The sequence below is a fragment of the Schistocerca gregaria genome, chromosome 1 (assembly GCF_023897955.1).
Source record: "Schistocerca gregaria isolate iqSchGreg1 chromosome 1, iqSchGreg1.2, whole genome shotgun sequence".
NCBI classification, from domain to species: Eukaryota; Metazoa; Arthropoda; class Insecta; order Orthoptera; family Acrididae; genus Schistocerca; species Schistocerca gregaria.
This window is the reverse complement of record NC_064920.1, coordinates 341,948,822-341,954,658: the sequence shown is the minus strand read 5'-3', so window position 1 is coordinate 341,954,658 and position 5,837 is coordinate 341,948,822. Positions and strand designations below refer to the sequence as shown.

The window sequence follows — 5,837 nt, the reverse complement described above, 5'->3', positions numbered from 1 at the left end:
TCTCCTCCAAAGCACAGAGGCACGGTGAAAGTTCAGCCACCCTGATCACTGGCTCCCATATTACAGTGGAACCTGAATGGTTTCAGGACGCATGTGGCCGAATTACAACTCCTTATACGAGAGTGCCCCTTGTGCTTATGTCTCCAAGAGACACTTTTCGGGCCACTGATTCTCCTTCTTTACGCGGCTATACCGTATATCGAAAAGATGATCTGACGGGACAAAGGGCAAAGGGTGGTGTTGCGGTTTTTGTCCGTGACGTGCACCCCTCATCTGAGCTCCCTCTCGTCACCGACTTGCAAGCAGTTGCAGTTGACATTCTTGTGGGTCGGAGGCTCACAGTCTGTTCTGTTTATTTACCACCTCCGGATGCGATAGACTCTGAGGCTCTCACGGACCTTATTAGCCAACTCCCTCGCCCATTTCTTCTTCTGGGGGACTTCAACGCTCATAATGTCTTACGGGGCTCTCCGACTACTTGCCCCAGGGGTCGCATTCTGGAAAGCGTCATGATGTCTGAAGAACTGTGCCTCCTCAACTCTGGTGCTCCCACTCATTTCTGTACTGCTTCCGGATCGTCATCGGCTATTGACCTTTCCTTTTGCTCTCCAGCACTCGCGGATTCTGCTCTGTGGGAGGCTGCAGCTGACCTCCATTCTAGTGACCACTTCCCCCTCTGGATTCGCCTCCTGGATGAGGCTGTGGCATTACCAGTGCCGCCCCGGTGGCACCTTTGCAGAGCTGACTGGACACTTTTCAGCCAACTGGCTGTTTTGGAACACCGTGCCAGTGTCCACGAATGGGTAGCCCATGTTGCAGCCGTGATCTCACATGCTGCTGAATTGTCAATCCCACGGTCATCCGGTCATCCCAAGAGGCGTCCTGTCCCTTGGTGGACCACTGAGTGCCACTCAGCCATCCGCGCCAGCCGTGCAGCACTGCGCCGCTTCAAGTGCCGTCCCTCAGCTGACAATCTTGCGGCCTTTCGGGTGGCAAGGGCCAGAGCGCGGCGAGTGATTAAAGAGAGCAAACGACGGTCATGGCAATCGTTCTTGAATTCCATCTCTCGCTCCACTAGTTCTACGAAAGTATGGGAAGCCATCAGGAGGATTTCCGGGAAACTCAGCCAGCTACCTGTCACGGCATTGCTGCATCAGGGATGTCTCCTCACGGCGCCGAGAGACATTGACCAGACACTGGCCATGCATTTTGCGGAATCTACCGCCACTATTAACTGTGATCCAGATTTCTGCCGCTATCGCACTGCCGTCGAAAGGGGTCACTTGGACTTCCGGTCTCTAAATTCTGAACCCTATAACTGCCCCTTCACAATGTGGGAACTGGATTCTGCGCTGTCTGTGGCTCATGATACTGCGCCTGGTCATGATCAAATCCGGTACAGCATGCTGCGGCACCTGTTGCTGCCATCCAAGGAAGTTCTCCTGAACTGTTTCAATATGATATGGTTATCTGGCACGTACCCTGACTCGTGGAGGGAGGCAATTTTGATTCCCCTCCTCAAACCAGGGAAGGACCGAACGCATCCCAGTAGTTATCGGAGTATTGCCTTGACGAGCTGTGTTGGGAAGACGTTGGAACGCATGGTCAACCGCCGCCTGGTTTGGCTGCTCGAGACCAGGCAGCTCCTTAGCCCCTCTCAGTGTGGCTTTCGGAGATGTCGTTCCACTATAGACAACTTGACCCTGCTTGAGGCCGCCATCCAGCAGGCCTTTCTACGTAACCAGCATTGTCTAGGGGTCTTCTTTGACATTAATCAGGCTTATGACACTACTTGGCGCCGCCTTATCCTCAATCAACTCCATGAGTGGGGCTTTCGTGGCCGTCTCCCCATCTTCATTCGGTCCTTTCTTTCTCACCGCCTCTTTCGGTATCGGGTTGGTAAGGTGCTATCGGATTTGTACGTGCAGGAGAATGGTGTTCCTCAGGGCAGCGTTTTAAGTGTCACCCTCTTTGCCGTTGCTATTAACAGTATCACGTCCACTATCCGGAGTCCTGCCCAATGCTCCTTGTTTGTGGACGATTTTGCTGTTTTCTGTTCTTCCTCCAGTCTTGTCAGTGCTAGTCGGCAGTTCCAGCTTACGATAAAGCGCTTAGAGGCATGGACTGCAAAGACGGGTTTTACCTTTTATGCAGACAAATCTGTGTGTGTTCATTTTAATCGTTCTCGGCGTCTTTTTACCTCCCCTGAATTGCGTCTGAGGGACACCGTTCTTCCCTTTAGAGACACTGTGAGGTTCCTGGGCCTCACTTTTGATTCCAAGTTGTCGTGGTTGCCTCACCTTAAAGACCTCAAGGTGCGGGCCCTGAAGGCACTGAATATTTTGAAGTGTCTGAGCCATCGGTCCTGGGGAGCAGATCGGGCGCGTCTGCTGCAGTTTTATAGGGCTTTCGTCCGATCGCGTCTTGACTATGCTTGCACTGTGTATGGGTCAGCAAGGCCTTCGTATCTGAAGATCCTTGACGCAGTACACCATGAGGGTATCAGGCTGGCCACTGGTGCCTTCCGTACCAGTCCCATCCCCAGCCTGTGTGCTGAGGCAGGGGAACCGCCGCTCGCCATCCGGCGGAAACTCCTCATGGTGCGACGGGTGTGTCATTTCCTTGCCTGTCCTACCTCCCCTGCGTACCCTACCGTTGCCCGACCGCCTATGGAACGTCTCTTTTCCAGTCGTCCCAGGGCAACAAAACCATTTGGGATTCGTGCCAAGCATTTGCTTGAGTCCCTTGGTGTGGAGCGTGTGGCCCCCCAACGACAAGGTTTTACTCGCCTGCCTCCCTGGTTGCTCCAGAGGCCCAGCATCCTTTTAGACTTGTCGGAGAACCGGAGGAACTGCACTCCGGCGTTTGTTTGTACCTCCTTATTTTACGATATTTTAAACCAGCATCCGGACCATGTACCTGTATTCACAGATGGCTCTAAACAGGGGGCACTGTTGGTTGTGCTGTTGTTTTCCCTGACCGAGTCGTCAAGTTACGGCTTCCTGCGGCGTTTACCATCCTCGATGCCGAATTGTTTGCAATCTTGCGGGCATTGGAGCAGATGAGATGTGTTACCAGTCTTAAGTTCCTCATCTTTTCTGACTCCCTGAGTGCCCTTCAGACCATGCAACACTTGTACCCAGCGGATACGGTCGTCCAGAACATCCATGATGCCCTACTCCACCTGCAACGGCAGGGGAAGGAGGTTTCTTTCTACTGGGTGCCGGGGCACGTGGGTATTAGGGGAAACGAACTGGCGGATGTGGCTGCCAAAGATGCATGTTCCCTCCCTCACGTTGTTGAATGTGCCGTCCCCCTCCATGCTGTAACCTCCCTTTTGCGTTTTCGTGTTATGCATCAATGGGAAGAGGAGTGGTTGGCAGTTTCTGACAATAAGCTGCGTCTGGTAAAGGCCACTACGCGACCATGGCGTACGTCCTACCAGTCATACAGGCGGGATGAGGTTCTCCTCACTCGCCTCCGCATTGGACACAGTCCCTTCAAGCATGGTTTTTTACTCCGGCGGGAGGACCCCCCAATCTGCAGTGCTTGTGGCGTCCAGATTACTGTCCGCCACATTTTACTTGACTGTCTTTTATTCTCTGACCAGAGGGCGGTGGTTTCCTTGCCACCGCATTTGCCCTCTATTTTGCAAGACGACGCAGTGACTGTGGTTAAGGTCTTACGGTTTTGTGTCCTGTCCAATCTGTTGCCTCGGATTTTAGGGAGAAGGTTTTAATGTGCTGCTGGGTGACTGGCTCACCCAGGTTTTAGGTAAGAGGTCCGCCAGTCACGATTACCTCCTTGTTTCCCTTCGGTATCTGTTCTCTTTTCCTTGTGTTTCCTTTCCTTTTTTAGTGTGTTTCTTCTCCTCTTGTTTTGCCTCTGTATGTGCGCATTTGGAACTGCGTCAGGCCTGTGTCTTTTAGGCGTTCTCCTTGTTCGGCGTCCGTCTTCGTCCCTTCGCCGCTTGTGTTCCTGTTTCTATGCGTTTGGGCGCTGATGACCACGCTGTTTAGCGCCCGTAAACCTCAAACACACACACACACACACACACACACACGACATGTGGGGTGGGTAAAACGGTCCATCCCGACAGGCTGTTTGTGGATTAAATAGGAGTACCGACATGTTCACGCCTTTACCCACAATCCTGCTTTCGAGAAAATGTTTCGATAATGGTGGCTGCCCTATCGCCGGCTCGTGAATTTATTTTCCTAACGATATCCACACAAAAAAAATTGTACTGTTGTATATGTACCTTTGCAAGTTACTCGTGGTGTTCCGAACTTTTATGTTTTTAGTGTTTTTATGAATGCAGTAGTTCTGTAGAAGTTACAAAAGTAAAATCCAAAACCAGAACTGGAACGCTAGAATTTTTTTATAATTTTAATTTTCAATTGTTGTGTTCCGAACAGCCCTTGGAAGGCGCAACGGTGCCGACCGGCCTCCGTGTCATCCTCAGCCCACAGGCGTCACTGGATGGGGATATGGAGGGGCATGTGGTCAGCACACCGCTCTCCCGTCCGTAGGTCAGTTTCCGAGAACGGAGCCGCTGCTTCTCAGTCAAGTAGCTCCTCAGTTTGCCTCACAAGGGCTGAGTGCATCCCGCTTGCCAACAGCGCTCGGCAGACCGGATGGTCAGCCATCCAAGTGCTAGCCCAGCCCGACAGCGCTTAACTTCGGTGATCTGACGGGACCCGGTGTTACCACTGCGACAAGGCCGTTGGCTTCAGTTACTGTTATTTATATAAAATTATATAAGATCTGTAATGCAACAATCTATTTTCGATAAGGTCTCAAACGATTATTTCTTTTGTCAAAAATTCCTCAGTATTTTACATCACATAAATATTGATGTGACATACTGCTGCGACAACAAAAGAAAAACGAAACAAGGCTCGATTTGAATTCAGGGCGCAGAATTTCAGAACTCTGTCCTTGGTCACTGCGCTACCAACTCACTCGGTCTTACGATGACCGAGTGGACTGATGATGTCGCATAGAAAGTTTGACCGACATTACCTCGAAAATTACTGAGTGTTGGCACCTGAGCCGAAACAACTATCTCGTTATTATTTTCATCCTTCTTTCACAACACTAAGTTTTTATTGTTCCAGAGAGCGACCTATAGCTTGTTCTCCTTGTTAGTATGACACTAAACTATGCAAGTCATTACCGCCAACCACGTAGCGTGTGGAAGCCAGGATCGACGCTTAGTCGAGAATCGAAGTCGCAATAAAGAAGGAGCTTTACGACAACAAGTGACAGGGGTCCGGGGCACTAACGGTGAACGAAAGCCGGAACTGTTACAGAATAACACATACTCCGAAAAAGTTACAAAATTAGGGTCCTGTTCCAGAAAGCGAGTCAGTTGTTGTATCTGTAAGCTGACGTAACTATTGCTCCAAAAATGAAATGTGCTACCCTGGATCTATTTTTTTTTTGTTGTTGTTGATACTTCTTGCGCTCTAGATAGTTCTTGCTTCAAATGGCTCTGAGCACTATGCGACTTAACTTCTGAGGTCATCAGTCGCCTAGAAATTAGAGCTAATTAAACATAACTAACCTAAGGACATCATACACATCCATGCCCGAGGTAGGATTCGAACCTGCGACCGTAGCTGTCGCTAGGCTCCAGACTATAGCGCCTAGAACCGCACGGCCACTCTGGCCGGCTAGTTGATTACGTACACATTCTAAAACAAAACAAAACAAGAAAAGGATGCACCACGTAGGCTATATGCAACTGCAGAGCAGTTTCACCACGTTTGAGTTGGACTCTTACCACGCTAGGTCAATCCTGTTTCTTGCATCAGCTGAACAACGATTAAGAA

At 50.5% G+C, this 5,837-nt stretch overlaps 1 pseudogene; it reads right to left on the bottom strand.

The window, feature by feature from the left end:
* Positions 1 to 4,613: 4,613 nt before the first annotated feature.
* On the bottom strand, positions 4,614 to 4,731 carry LOC126290959 (5S ribosomal RNA; annotated as a pseudogene).
* Positions 4,732 to 5,837: the final 1,106 nt, after the last annotated feature.